Source organism: Phocoena phocoena, chromosome 1 (assembly GCF_963924675.1).
Source record: "Phocoena phocoena chromosome 1, mPhoPho1.1, whole genome shotgun sequence".
Taxonomy (NCBI): domain Eukaryota; kingdom Metazoa; phylum Chordata; class Mammalia; order Artiodactyla; family Phocoenidae; genus Phocoena; species Phocoena phocoena.
This window is the reverse complement of record NC_089219.1, coordinates 27,593,759-27,609,644: the sequence shown is the minus strand read 5'-3', so window position 1 is coordinate 27,609,644 and position 15,886 is coordinate 27,593,759. Positions and strand designations below refer to the sequence as shown.

At 40.0% G+C, this 15,886-nt stretch overlaps 1 pseudogene; it reads left to right on the top strand.

Moving 5' to 3' along the window:
* The first annotated feature begins 14,202 nt into the window (after positions 1-14,202).
* On the top strand, positions 14,203-15,093 carry LOC136135936 (traB domain-containing protein pseudogene; annotated as a pseudogene).
* Positions 15,094-15,886: the final 793 nt, after the last annotated feature.

Below are 15,886 nucleotides of genomic sequence, written 5' to 3'. Positions count from 1 at the left end.
TGTATCTCCTAAGAATTAAAGGCATTCTTCTATATAATCATAATACCATCGTAACAACTAGGGAATTCAAAGTTAATTCAACGCTATCATCTATTATGCAGTCCATATTTAAATTTCATGTACTTAGTTTAAAAGAATAAATATCCATATGAGTCTTTGAAGGGAAGGCAGCACTTTTCCTTTCTCCTAATTTTTTTTCTCCCTCAGGCAACCATTTCCAACTCTTTTAGCTGTTTTCTTCCAGTATTATCCATGTTTCTAAATAACATGCATATTTTGCTTTTTTATAAAATACCTACTTACCATTTGTTAACTTCTTTTTGTGTAAGAAGAGGATTTATCTCTCTTATCTCCCAAAACAAATTTCTTTCTATCTTCCTAATATGATTATATTATCATTTTTTGGTAATATTAGTATTCAATTTTTATGTTATTATGGTTGTATTAATCTCAGCTTGAGTTACATAGTGTATCATGATTACATTTCTTTTCTTGTACAACTTTGTTGTTTTCCTTGGGTTATAATTGCCCTGATTTGTCATTTACTTGGTTTTCTATGTACCTATCACTATTTTATCCCCAAGCTCCCTGGCAGAATTATAATTTTCTGTTGAATATGTTGACACGTAAAATTATGTATTGATTTAATTCTTGGTCTTCCTGCTCCAACTTGGTTTCTCGCTCGTCTGTCACCCTGGAACTTCCCTTCATCATCACATTGGAAATTCCCTTGACTCTCTCCTGTATTAAATTCTTGATTCCCTGGATGCCAGGCTTTCTATTTTTTGATTTGCTTCCTCATCTTGGTGGAGAACATCCTTTAGCAATTTTCTGAGGAAGGGTTCATGGGAGGCACTATTTTTGAGACCTTGTATGTGTGAGGTGATTTTCTATTATATCCTCCCACTTTCTTAACAGTTTGGCTGAATATAAAATTATAGAATGGAGATCATCTCTCCCCTGACTCTCAGGATTTTTAACTTATTTCTCCATTGTTCCCGCCTTGCAGTGTTGATATTGAGAAGTCTGCTGTATTCTTGTCCCTGATTTTTTGAGGGTCAGTTGGTTGGTGATGTTTTCCATCCTTTGTTCTGGTACTTGGGGGCCCTTTCAATCTGGAAATTCATGTCCTGGTTTATTGCTTCAATAATTTCCCCTCTTTGTTTCTCTCTTTCTGGAGCTTCTGTTATTTTTTTAAACTTTTTATTGGGGCATAGTTGATTTACAATGTTGTGCTAGTTTCAGGTGTGTAGCACAGGGCATCTGTTACTCATGTATATACATCCACTCTTGTTTAGATTCTTTTCCCGCATAGGCTGTGACAAAGCGTTGAGTAGAGTCCCTTGTGCTGTACAGTAGGTACTTATTAGGAGCCTCTGTTATTCAAATATTGGCTGTTCTCATTGGTGTTATAATCTTCTTGTACTTTCTCCCATTTTTCACTTCTCTGGTGCTCTGTGCATCTCTTTGGAGGTTCCCTTAACTTACTCTTACAACCGTTCTACTGAGTTGTTTACTTGTTATAATATTTTTAATTTTCAAGAGTTCTTTTAATATTTCTCTTTAATCATTATAAGTTCTTGTTTTAAGGATACAATAGTTTTCCCTATATCTCTGAGGATATTAGTTATAGGTTTTTTAAAAAAATCTATCAATACCTTGTTTCTATTTCCCAATTTTTTTCCCCCTGCTTTGCTTATATTAGTCTTTCTTCCATGATAGAGCAGTTCCTCAAACATCTGGTGAGCCCCAATGTCTTTCATATTCAAAAGGGAGGCACCAAAATGCTCAATGGAAGTTCCATGCGTATAGCTTTATGGACTAGTGACTTCCCAGCATTGCTACTAGGGAAAGAAAGGAAGAATGGTGAACCCAGGCAAACAGGACTACAGACCCCTACACTTAGGTGAGGGACCTGCATGAATCCTCAAATTCCAACCGAAGCCCCTTAACTTATTTGGTGTTGAACCTCATGAACTAGCAGAGTGCCTGGCTTGCAGTGGGCATAAATCAATGACTGAAGCATAAGCAAATCACTAAATTTTGGAATTACACATCTCAGTATATTGTTTAACTTCCATGTGTTTATACCCAGATCCCTGTGTATTGCTTCTGGCACTTCTGGTCTGAGGTGCTCTAGAGAGGCTGGGGATGAATGGTAGGTATAACCCACGAAAAGAAGTTATAGAGATCTGTGTTTGTCAGTCAGGGAAACTGAGGGTTGAACAGAGATGTCTTCTCTCCTTTTGTAACATCAGTGTCTTCAGTGGGGACTCACCAAGTTCTTGATATGGAAGCTCCCTGAACATTGAACACAGTCAGTTTAGACAAACTTCAATAAATTTCATCTTATCAGTGGAGGACCAGCTCCTGAAACTAGTCCCCCCACCTCAAAAAAGGGGGGCAAGCTCTTATAAACAGGCATAAATGTTGTGGACCTGCAGCCCCTTCTCCAATATCCCAACATCAGCAGTGCCTGCTCATGCTAAAGTGAGGAGAGGTTGGGTCTTGCCTGCACCTTCAGTGAGGAATCCATACATATATCATGCAACCCAAACAGATAGCTGACATTTACTAGGCACTTACTATGCACCACAAACTACTTTAAAACTTTTGTATATTAACTTCTTTTATCCTCTCTAGACACCATGAGAAGATAACTTTATTTCATAGCTATGAAACTGAGGCACAGAAATTATAAGTTATTTGCCCAAGATCACATAGCTAATAAAATGCCCATAGTAGTTATCTATTGCTGCATAACAAATTACCAGTAGTACCCCCTTATCTGCAGTTTCACTTTCTGTGGCTTCAGTTACCCATGGTCAACTGTGGTCCAAAAATATTAAATGGAAAGTTCCAGAAAGAGACAACTCATAAGTTGTAAGGTACATGTCATTCTGAGTAGTGTGATGAAATCTCTCGCCATTCTGCTCTGTCCTGCCCAGGACATGAGTCAGCTGTTTGTCCAGTGTACAATAAGATATTTTGACAAAAAGAGAGAGAGAGAGAGGGAGAGAGAGAGACCACATTCAGAAAACTTTTATTACAGTATAATTGTTCTATTTTATTATTTGTGATTATTGTTAGTTTCTTACTGTGCTTAATTTATAGATTAAATTTTATCATTGGTATTATATATAGGAAAAAACATAGTATATGTAGGGTTTGGTACCATCCATAGTTTCAAGCAACCACTGGGGGTCTTGGGACGTATCCCCCCGTGGATAAGGGGAGAGAGTATTGTATTCCCAAATCTAGCATCTTAAAAAAAACAAAATTATTTCACAGTTTCTGTGGGTCAGAAATCTAGGTATGGCTTAGCTGGGCCCTCTTGCTCAGGGTTCCTTACAAGGCTGCAGTCAAGGTGTCCACTAGGGCTTCTAGTCATCTCAAGGCTCGACTAGAGGAGGATCCGTTTCCAAGCTCACTCACGTGGCTGTCAGAAGGATGCAGGTCCCTGGGTTTGTTGGACTGACGGTATGTGATTCTTACCATAGGGCAGCTCAAAACATGGCACTTGGCTTCCATCAGGGCCAGCAAGAGAAAAAGCAAGAAAGAGAGAACAAGATGGCTACTAGAATCTTTCTGCAACCCAGTCTTGGAAATGACATCCCATCATGGTTGCCATAGTGTCCTCAGAAGAGAAGCAAGCCTTCAAGTCCAGTCCTTGCTCAAGGTAAGGAGATTACACAAAGGAGTAAATATGCCAGCTGGCTGGAATCACTGGCGGTCATTTTAGAAGCTGCCTACCACCATGGCAGTGATGTAGGCAGTGAAGTTCCAGAGCTGCCTTCCTAACACCAAGTTGTTTCACAAGATGCAAAGGAAAGGTAAACACAGAACTCAGGAAAATCGTTATTCCCTTTGGTGGGAGGAAGGAGATAGGATGAGGAGGAGCATATAGGTGGATGTAGCAATACTGATGATATCCTAGTTTTTAAGGCAGTATTCACTTTACTATACACTGTATAACTCACATGCAGATTACATATTTTCTTTTGGATGTACCAAATATTACATGACAAATTATTATTATTTTATAATTTGTTTACTTGTTTCCTGTGGAAAGAGATAAGAGCACTCACTCACTCTCAAGAATCAAGCAACTCTGTGCTTGAATTGGTGATATGCAACAGGACTGCACATGAGAAATGACTGGGGAACTTTTTCTTTCTTTTGTATTTATTTATTTATTTTTGGCCGCATTGGGTCTTCGTTGCTGCGCACGGGCTTTCTCTAGTTGCGGCGAGCTGGGGCTACTCTTCGTTGCAGTGCGTGGGCTTCTCATTGCAGTGGCTTCCCTTGGTGTGGAACATGGGCTCTAGGTGTGCAGGCTTCAGTAGTTGTGGCTGGTGGGCTCTAGAGTGCAGGCTCGGTAGTTGTGGCACACGGGCTTAGTTGCTCTGCAGCATATAGGGTCTTCCCGGACCAGGGCTTGAACCCGTGTCCCCTGCACTGGCAGGCAGATTCTTAACCACTACTTCACCAGGCAAGCCCCGAACTTTTTCTTTTTTAATTAATAGATTTTATTATTTTTAGAGCAGTTTTAGGTTTATAGAAAAATTTAGTGGAAGGTACAAAGAGTTCCCCATCCCTAGTTTCCCCTGTTATTGAAGTATTGCATTATTGTGGAACATTTGTTATAATTGATGACAATATTTATACATCATTATTAACAAAAGCCCGTAGTTTACATTAGGATTCACTCTTGTGTTGTACATTCTATGGATCTTGACAAATGCATAACGGCAAATATCTACCATTATAGAATCATAAAGAATAGTTTCACTGCCCTGAAAATTTCCTTTGCTCCACTTATTCGTCCCTTCCTCTCCCCAACTCCTGGCAATCACTGATCTTTTTACTGTCTCTGTACTTTTGCCTTTTACAGATATCATATAGCTGGAATCATACTATATGATGTAGACCTTTCCAGACTGGCTTCTTTTATTCAACAATATGCATTTAAGTTTCCTCCGTGTCTTTACATGGCTTGATAGGTCATTTGTCTTTATCTCTGAATAGTGTTCCATTGTTTGGATATACTACAGTTTAACTATTCACCTATTGAAAGACATATTTGTTATCTTGGCAATTATGAATAAAGCTGCTATAAACATTTGTGTGCAGGCTTTTCTGTGGATAGACATTTTCAACTCATTTGGGTAAATACCAAGGAGTGCAATTACTGGATTGTGTATTAAGAGTATGTTTGGTTTTGTAAGAAACTGCTAAACTGTCTTCCAAAGTGGCTGTACCATTTTGCATTCCCACCAGAACCTAATGAGTATTCCTGTTGCTCCACATCCTTGTCAATATTTGTTGTCAGTGTTTTGGATTTTGCCATTCTAATAGGTGTGAAGTGGTATCTTGTTTTAATTTGCAGCTCCCTAATGGCATGTGATATTTAGCATCTTTTCCTATGTTTATTTGCCATTTTTATGTTTTCTTTGGTGAGGTGTCTGTTTAGATCTTTTGCCCATTTTTAAAGTGGGTAGTTTTTTTCTTGTTAAGTTTTAAAAGTTCTTCATATATTTTGAATACAAATCATTTATCAGGTATGTGTTTTGCAAATATTTTCTTCCATTGTGGCTTTTCTGTTTTTTCATTCAACAGTGTGTCTTGCAGAGCAGAAAATTTTAGTTTTAATGAGGTTTAATTAATAAACATTTTTTTTCATTCATAGATTGTGCTTTTGGTGTTGTATCTAAAAGTTCATCTCCAAGCCCATGGTTACTTGGATTATCTCTTATGTTATCTTCTAGTTTTATAGTTTTGTGCTTTACATTTATATCTGTGATCCATTTTTGAGTTAAATTTTGCAAAGGGTGTAAAATTTGTGTCTAAATTCTTTGTTTGTTTTTGCATGTGGCTGTCCAGTTTTTCTAGCATCATTTGTTGAAAAGACTATCTTTTCTCCATTGTATTGCCTTTGCTCTTTTGACAAAGATCAGTTGACTGTGTTTGTGTGGATCTGTTTCTGGGCTCTCTATTTCGTCCCATTAATTTATCTGTTCTCTCACTAATACCATGTTATCTTGATTACTTTAGCTTTATAATAAGTCTTTAAGTCAAGTAGTGTCAGTCCTGTGACTTTATTGCTCTCCTTCAGTATTGTGTTGGCTGTCGTAGGCCTTTTGCTTCTCCATATCAACTTCAGAATCATTTTGTTGATATCCACAAAATAACTTGCTTGGATTTTGACTGTATTGTATTGAAGCTCTAGGTCAAGTTGGGAAGAACTGACATCTTAACAATGTTGTCTTCCTATCCATGAACCATGATGATTTTTAGACAGCTTTATTGAGAGATAACTCACATTGCCACACAATTAAACCATTTAAAGTGTAGATTTCAATGTCTTTTAGTATTTTCACAAGTTTGTATAACTATCAGCACTATCTAATTTTAGAAATTTTTTGTCTCCCCCAAATAAACTCCATGCCTGTTAGTACTCCCCGTTTCCTCCCAACCACTACTCCAGCCCAACCACTAATATACTTTCTCTCTCTACAGACTTTCCAATTCTGGACTTTTCTGGACATTTTATATAAATGGATAGCTCATATAAACACAAGGTATTGTTTTCTGAGACTAGCTTCTTTCACTTAGCGTAATGTTTTCAAGGTTCACGCATATGGTAGTATGTATCTGTACGTTATTTGTTCTTATTGTGGAATAATATTTCATTATATAGATATACCAGATTTTATTTAACCATTCATCAGTTGATGGGCATTTGGATTGTTTCTACTTTTTGGCTGTTATGACTAATGCTGCCGTGAACATTTGTGTACAAGCGTATGAATGTATGTTTTCATTTCTCTTGGGTATATGCCTAGGAGTGGAATTGCCGAGTCACGTGGTAACTTTATATTTAACGTTTTGAGTAGCTGCCAAACTCTTATGCAAAGTGGCTGCACCATTTAAAAATCTGCCAGCAATGTGTGAGGCTTCTGATTTCTCCACATTCTCACCAATGTTTGTCATTGCCTGTATTTTAGATTATAGCCACTGTAGTGGGTGTAAAGTGGTATCCAATTGTGGTTTTGATTTGCATTTCCCTATGAATAATGATGTTGAATATCTTTTTATGCACTTATTGATCATTTGTATATCTTCCTTGGAAAAATATCTATTCAGATCCTTACCCACTTAAAAACTGTGTCATTTGTTTTTGTCATTGTTAGTTTTAAGAATTTTAAAATATATTCTGAATATAAGTCCCATATTAGGTATGAGATTTGCAAATATTTTATTTCATTCCATGGGTCATCTTTTCACTTTCTTGATGGTATCATTTGTGGCACAAAAGTCTTAATATTGATACAGTCCAATTTCCTTTTTTCCCCCCTTTTATTGCTTGTATTTTTGTTGTAGTATTTAGAAACCATTACTTAATCCAAAGTCACAAATTTGCTTCTATGTTTTTGTTTAAGACTTTTATAACTTAGCACTTATATTTAAGTCTATGATCCATTTTGAGTCAATTTCTGTATATAATTGAGGTAGGAGTGCAAATTTATTCATTTGCTTGTGGATATCCAGTTGTCCCAGCTTCATTTGTTGAGAGTGTTCTTTCTCCATTGAGTTGTCTTGCCGCTTTTGTTGCAAATCAACTGATTATAAATGTAAAGGTTTATTTCTAGACCCTCAATTCCATTCCATTGATCTATCCTTATGCCAGTACCACACTGTCTTGATTGCAGTGTAATTTTGCAGCAAGTTTTGAACTTGGGGAGTGTGAGTCTTCCAACTTGTTTTTACAAGATTCTTTTGGCTATTCTGGGTCCCTTTAATTTGCATATGAATTTGAAGATCAGCTTTTCTGTTTCTGCAAAAAAGGAAGTTAGGATTTTGATAGGGGTTGTGTTAAATCTGTAGATGAATTTTGTGAGTATTGCTATCTTAATATTAACCCTTCCAATCCATGAACATGGAATGTCTTTCCATTCATTTATATCTTTAATTTCTTTCAACAATGTTTTGTAGTTTTAAGTGTACAAGTCTTGTACTTCCTTTTCCTGACTATGTTATTCTTTTTCATTCTATTTCTTAGTATGAAATAGCATGCTATTGTAAATGGAATTGAATTCTTAATTTTTTCCATAATGTTTATTGCCAATGTATAGAAATAAAGCATTTTTATAAATTAATCATGTGTGTCGCATCTTTGCTGAGTGACCCCCCCCCCCCCCCCGCCCCAGTGCAATATTGAATAGAAGTGGCAAGAGTGGACATCCTTGTCTTGTTCCTGACATTAGGAGAAAAGTGCTCAGACTTTCACCGTTAAGTAAGATGCTGTGGGTTTTCTTCGATCCCTTTAGCAAGTTGAAAAAGTTTCCTTCTATTTATAATTTCTTGAGGTTTTTTTTTTTAATTTTGAAAGGTTGTTGGGTTCTGTCAAATTGTTTTTCTGCATCTTTTGAAATGATATTTTTGCCATTTATTCTATTAATATGGTGCATTACACAAATTGATTTTCAGATAGTAAACGAATTTGCCTTCCTGGGATAAATCTCATTTGCTTATGGTATATAATCCTTTTCACATGTTGCTGGTATCAGTTTGCTAGTATTTTGCTAGTGATTTGTGCAAATATATTCGTAAGGGATACTGGTATGTAGTTTTCTTGTGACGTCTTTGTTTTGTTTTGATATCGGGGTAGTAATGACCTCATAGAATGAATTGAGAAATGTTTCTCTTCTATTTTTTAGGAAGATTTCATGAGGGATTGGTACTGATTCTTCTTTGAGTTTTGGTAGAATTTACCAGTGAACTTATTTGGGCCTTGGCTTTCCCTTGTGGGAAGTTTTAAAATTACAAATTTGATTTCTTTACTTGTTACAGGTATATTCAGATTTTCTATTTCTTCTCAGGTCAGTTTTCATAATTTGTGTTTTTCTAAGAACTTCCTATTTCATCTATTTTATCTGATTTGTTGGCATAAAGTTATTTGTAGTATTCCTTTACAATTCTTTTTATTTCTGTAAGGCTGGTAGTGATGTTCTCATTTTCATTCCTAATTTTAGTGTCAAGTATTCCTGCTTTTTTCTTGGTCACTCTAGTTAAAGGTTTGTCAATTTTCTTAGTCTTTTTAAAGGACCAAATTTTTGTTTTTATTTTTTAAAATCATTTTTCTATTCTCTATTTCATTTTTTCTGCTCTAATCTTTATTATTTCTTTCCTTCTGCTTTTTTTTAGGGGTTTAGTTCACTCTTATTTTTCTAGTTGAAAGACTAGGTTATTAATTTGAGTTCTTTCTCATTTTTAAAAAAGTAGTTTTTGGGCTTCCCTGGTGGCACAGTGGTTGAGAGTCCGCCTGCCGATGCAGGGGACACGGGTTCATGCCCCGGTCCAGGAAGATCCCACATGCCGCGGAGCGGCTAGGCCCGTGAGCCATGGCCGCTGAGCCTGCACGTCCGGAGCCTGTGCTCCGCAACGGGAGAGGCCACAACAGTGAGAGGCCCGCGTACCGCAAAAAAAAAAAAAAAAAAAGTCCTTCTTTATCTCTAGTAACATGAAACCTCTTCTCTACAGGCAAACTGGGAATAGAGTGATTGGGTCCCCAGTCATCTCAGCCTGCTGAGCCTAGAGTAGAGCTTTTCCCCTATAAGTAGGGGCTGAGCGAGGGAAGGGAGACTGGTCCTCTCTGCAGCATGAACCAGAATAGAACTTCTGCAACCTGGGGCTGGGGAGGGGGATGAGCAAAACCAGTGGACTGCCCCCTGACAAGATGAAACAGGAGCTCCATGCTGGGAGCCGGAGGGAGGGGGAGCCCTCTTCTTCTTGGACACATTGACTTGGGGCAGAGCTTCTGTAATGTAGAGCTGTGGGGTAGGGGGTAAGGGAGTGAGTTGTGGTTCAAATACCATAGACTCTCGCTGTTCTTACTGAGGTTTAGTAGATTTTCTAGAATGAATGTTTCTCCCATTGCTGTACATATTTAGGACAATTTCTAGAGACTTTAAATAATTTTTTAAAAATAATTTTCACCAATTAAATAGTTGTTTTGCTGGAGAGAGAGTCTGCCAAGCTCCTTTTGCACCTTTCAGGAAGTATTTCCCCTTCATGTATATTTTTAAAAGAATAAGTAGGACTAGGTGTATCTTGCTTGGGTTGAACACCACCCAGCTATTCTCGACAGTTGAGGTTGCTATGACCAGAAAGGAGGAAAAATGAGACATAGTCCTTGGTGGCACCAAATTATAAAGAAATAGAAGTTGGCTGCTGATGGGCTTCCCTGGAGGCGTAGTGGTTAAGAATCTGCCTGCCAATGCAGGGGGTATGGGTTCGAGCCCTAGTCCGGGAAGATTCCACATGCCACGGAGCAACTAAGCCCGTGCGCCACAACTACTGAGTTCACATTCTGCAACTACTGAAGCCCATGCGTCTAGAGCCCATGCTCCACAACGAGAGAAGCCACTGCAATGAGAAGTCCACATACCACAGCAAAGAGTAGCCCCTGCTTACCGCAAGTAGAGAAAGCCTGTGCACAACGACAAAGACCCAACACAGCCAAAAATAAAATAAAAAAAAATAAAAAAAAGAAGAAGTTGGCTGCTGAGTGGCCACATATTTGCCTTTCACTTCTCTGAGAAATCAGTCTCGTTACTCAGCAACTCAAAATTATGGCAGCAATAAAAGTGCAATTGCATTTGTGTGAAGGCCTGACGTAGCCTAGTGCTTTGCATTGCTGTATAAGCTCAGTGCACAAATGCCAAGGCAGGAGGCTGATTAGCAAGAGGCCATTGATTTTTTTTTTTTTTTTTTATGCGTTACGCGGGCCTCTCACTGTTGCGGCCTCTCCCGTTGCGGAGGACAGGCTCCGGACGCGCAGGCCCAGCGGCCATGGCCCACGGGCCCAGCCGCTCCGCGGCACGTGGGATCCTCCCAGACCGGGGCACGAACCCGCGCCCCCTGCATCGGCAGGCGGACTCTCAACCACTGCGCCACCAGGGAAGCCCGAGGCCATTGATTTTTAAAAAAATCAAATTATGTAGTTGAAAGGGAAAGTGGAACTTGGTAGAAATGAAGAAATGCCATTCTCAAACTGGGTGACTCTTGTTGGAAGAAGACCTAGTTAGTGGTGGGCTGATGTAGGCCAGGGAGGTCTCAGATCCAGAGGGCAGGCATGTTTACCAGGGAAGGAGATTCACTTGGTGGTGGTATGATCAGAAGCTCAAGGGTGTTGCACCAGCCAGGCAAGGATGTGCCAGGATGGAGTAGTCTCAGCAGGTGGTCAGCTTGCTGCTTGCAGGACACCCCCTGCACCTCGGTCCCTCATAGCCTTGGGAAAATGGATGCTGAGGCATGAGACAGATCCCCAGTGTTCATGGGACACAAGATCAGAAAGGGTCCAAGCACCAAGGCTGACAAGATGAATCTTGAACAGCAGGCTATGGGCTTCTTAAGTTCTTCTAAGTACCAGATGATTGGGTTTTGAGCCTGGGGTGTAGCTAAATCTGTGGTGGAAGCTGATTGGCTATAGCTGTAGGCATTTGAGACTCTTGGGGACAGAGAATTATGTAGGAGAATATAGCTCTCCTTAGTTGGCAATTCAGGTAATAATAATAATCACAGTAGTAATAGTAGTAGTGACAGCAACAGCACCTATATACCACTTATAATGTGCCAAGCTCTCTTTCTAAGCATACATTTAATCTTTAGGAAAATCTCATGAAGTAAGTAATATTATTACCCCATTTTAGAGATGAGAAAGCTAGAGGCATAGAACATTTAAGTAGTTGGGCCTGTATTGCACTGCCAGCACTTATTGGAAACAGAGCTGACACCCAAGCATCTGCTCCATGGTCCGTATCTTCTTACTGCATCTATCACATCAGATGATTTCTGAACTTTTTTACTCATCCCTAAGTGGGAAGAACAATAGACACCTCATCAGAATGTAGAGAAGATTAAATATCTGTGGGAGTACATGTAAGCCAGAAATTATGGTCCCTACGTTTATTATTCGTGATTGCTATAATCCCCAGGCTACCCTCAAATACAACCCCTCTGCCTGCTTCTTATTCTTCTTCTTCCTTTTTTTTTTTTAGATAAATGATTGCTTTTATTTATTTACTTTTGGTTGTGCTGGGTCTTCATTGCTGCGTGTGGGCTTTTTCTAGTTGTGGTGAGTGGGGGCTACTCTTCATTGTGGTGCGTGGACTTCTCATTGTGGTGGCTTCTCTTGTTGTAGAACACAGGCTCTAGGTGCATGGGCTTCAGTAGTTGTGGCACGTGGGCTCAGGAGTTGTGGCTCATGGACTCTAAAGCGCAGGTTCAGTAGTTGTGGTGCACATGGGCTTAGTTGCTTTGTGGCATTTGGGATCTTCCTGGACCAAGGATCGAACCCGTGTTCCCTGCATTGGCAGGCGGATTCTTAACCACTGTACCACCAGGGAAGTCACTGCCTGCTTTTTTTTTTTTTTTTTTTAACATCTTTATTGGAGTATAATTGCTTTACAATGTTGTGTTAGTTTCTGCTGTATAACAAAGTGAATCAGCTATATGTATAGACATATCCCCATATCCCCTCCCTCTTGCATCTCCCTCCCACCCTCCTTATCCCACCCTCTAGGTGGTCACAAAGCACCGAGCTGTGCTATGCAGTGGCTTCCCACTAGCTATCTATTTTACATTTGGTATTGTATATATGTCAATGTTACCCAGCTTACCCTTCTCCCTCCTCGTGTCCTCAAGTCCATTCTCTACGTCTTGTGTCTTTATCCTGTCCTGCCCCTAGGTTCATCAGAACCATTTTTTTTCTTTTAGATTCCATATATATGTGTTAGCACATGGTATTTGTTTTTCTCTTTCTGACTTATTTCACTCTGTATGACAGACTTTATGTCCATCTGCCTCACTACAGATAACTCAACTTCGTTTCTTTTTATGGCTGAGGACTATTCCATTGTAGATATGTGCCACATCTTCTTTACCCATTCATCAGTCGATGGACACCTAGGTTGCTTCCATGTCCTGGCTATTGTAAATAGAGCTGCAATGAACATTTTGGTACATGACTCTTTTTGAATTATGGTTTTCTCAGGGTATATGCCCAGTAGTGGGATTGCTGGGTCACATGGTAGTTCTATTTTTAGTTTTTTAAGGAACCTTCATACTGTTCTCCATAGTGGCTGTATCAATTTACATTCCCACCAACAGTGCAAGAGGTTCCCTTTTCTCCACACCCTCTCCAGCATTTGTTGTTTGAAGATTGTTTGATGATGGCCATTCTGACTGGTGTGAGGTGATCCCTCATTGTGGTTTTGATTTGCATTTCTCTAATGATTAGTGATCTGCATCCTTTCATGTGTGTTGGAAATCTGTATACCTTCTTTGTAGAAATGTCTATTTAGGTCTTCTGCCCATTTTTGGATTGGGTTTTTTTTTTTTTCTTTTTGGATATTGAGCTGCATGAGCTGCTTCTAAATTTTAGAGATTAATCCTTTGTCAGTTGCTTCGTTTGCAAATATTTTCTTCTATTCTGATGGTTGTCTTTTCATCTTGTTTATGGTTTCCTTTGCTGTGCAAAAGTTTTGAAGTTTCATTAGGTCCCATTTGTTTATTTTTGTTTTTATCTCCATTTCTCTAGAAGGTGGGTCAAAAAGGATCTTGCTGTGATTTATGTCATAGAGTGTTCTGCCTATGTTTTCCTCTAAGAGTTTTATAGTGTCTGACTTTACATTTAGGTCTTTAATCCATGTTGAGTTTATTTTTGTGTATGGTGTTAGGGAGTGTTCTAATTTCATTCATTTATATGTATCTGTCCAGTTTTCCCAGCACCACTTATTGAAGAGGCTGTCTTTTATCCATTGTGTATTCTTGCCTCCTTTATCAAAGATAAGGTGTCCATATGTGCGTGGGTTTACCTCTGGGCTTTCTATCCTGTCCCATTGATCTATATTTCTGTTTTTGTGCCATACTGTCTTGATTTCTGTAGCTTTGTAGTATAGTCTGAAGTCAGGGAGCCTGATTCCTCCAACTCTGTTTTTCTTTCTCAAGATTACTTTGGCTATTCGGGGTCTTTTGTGTTTCTATACAAATTGTGAAAATTTTTGTTCTAGTTCTGTGAAAAATGCAATTTGTAGTTTGATAAGGATTGCGTTGAATCTGTATAGTCATTTTCACAATGTTGATTTCTCAAATCCAACAACATGGTATATCTATCTATCATTTGTATCATCTTCCCTCATGACCGAGGATGGGAGCTGGGTGCACATGGTGGGCAGGGCGCACTTCAGTGACGACAGCAAGAAGGACATGGTGAAGGCCATCTGGGAGGTGCAGTCTCACGTGCTGAAGACGAACAAGTGTACACTGCTGCGTGAGGCCAAGGACATCAGCCTGGAGAAGCTGCAGCAGGCCATAAGGCAGAACGGGGTCATGTCAGGACTTGTGCAGATGCTGCTGCTGAAGGTTTCCGCCCACATCACTGAGAAGCTGGGCATGGCCCCTGGAGGTGAGTTCAGGGAGGTTTTCAAGGAGGCCAGCAAGGTGCCTTTCTGCAAGTTCCACCTGGGTGACCAGCCTATCCCCGTTACCTTCAAGAGGGCCATTGCCACCCTCTCCTTCTTGCAGAAGATCAAGCTGGCCTGGGGCCTATGTTTCCTGTCAGACCCTATCAGCAAGGATGATGTGGAGTGGTGCAAGCAGGACCTGCTGGAGCAGATGATGGCCGAGATGATCGGCGATTTGCCTGACCTGCACTGCACCATCATGTCTGAGCGGGACATCTACCTGACCTACATGCTGAGGCAGGTGGCCTGGTACCTGGAGCTTCTGCGTGCCTCTGATGCTGAGTGCAGAAAGTGCGTCCCCTCCATGGTGATGGGCATTGTGGGCATGGGCCATGTCCCTGGCATCAAGAACTGGATCACTGACCTCAACATCCAGGAGATAATGATGGTTCCCCTGCTGTCCGTCTCTGGCAGAGTGTCCTGGCTGACCATGAAGGCCGCCTTCTTGGGCTTCCCGGGCTATGGCCTGTACTGGATGGGGTGCCATGCCGGCAGCCTGGTTTTGTCACTGCCTGTCACCCAGTACTGCCTGCAGAGGGCCCCCGAGGCCTGGCCACACAAGTAGGAAGGACAGAGGGAGCCACCACGTCTGTCCAGGGGGCTGCCCGTGGCTGCTCCTGTGACACAGCCAAGGGGCACAGGGGCTGGCCCCCTGAGGAGCTCCTGGGTGCCACTCCCCATGTGAGTCCAGCTTAGCCTCATCTTCCCTCTCCCAACCAGCCCAAATAAAGAATTATTTCACTCTCAATAAAATAAAATAAAACTACCCTTCATCAGTATCTTATAGTTTTCTGCATACAGGTCTTTTGTCTCCTTAGGTAGGTTTATTCCTAGGTATTTTATGCTTTTTGTTGCAATGGTAAGTGGGAGTGTTTCCTTAATTTCACTTTCAGATTTTTCATCATTAGTGTATAGGAATGAAGAGATTTCTGTGCATTAATTTTGTACCCTGCTACTTTACCAAATTCATTGAATGGCTCTAGTAGTTTTCTAGTAACATCTGTAGGGTTCTCTATGTATAGTATCATGTCATCTGCAAACAGTGACAGTTTTACTTCTTTTCCAGTTTGGATTCCTTTTTCTTCTCTGATTGCTGTAGCTAAAACTTTCAAAGATATGTTGAATGATAGTGGTGAGAGTGGGCAACCTTGTCTTGTTCCTGATCTTAGAGGAAATGCTTTCACCATTGTGAATGATGTTGGCTGTGGATTTGTCATATATGGCCTTTATTATGTTGAGGTAATTTCCCTCAATGCCTACTTTCTGCAGGGTTTTTATCATAAGTGGGTGTTGAATTTTGTCAAAAGCTTTTTCTGCATTTATTGAGATTATATAAGGTTTTTATCCTTCAATTTGTT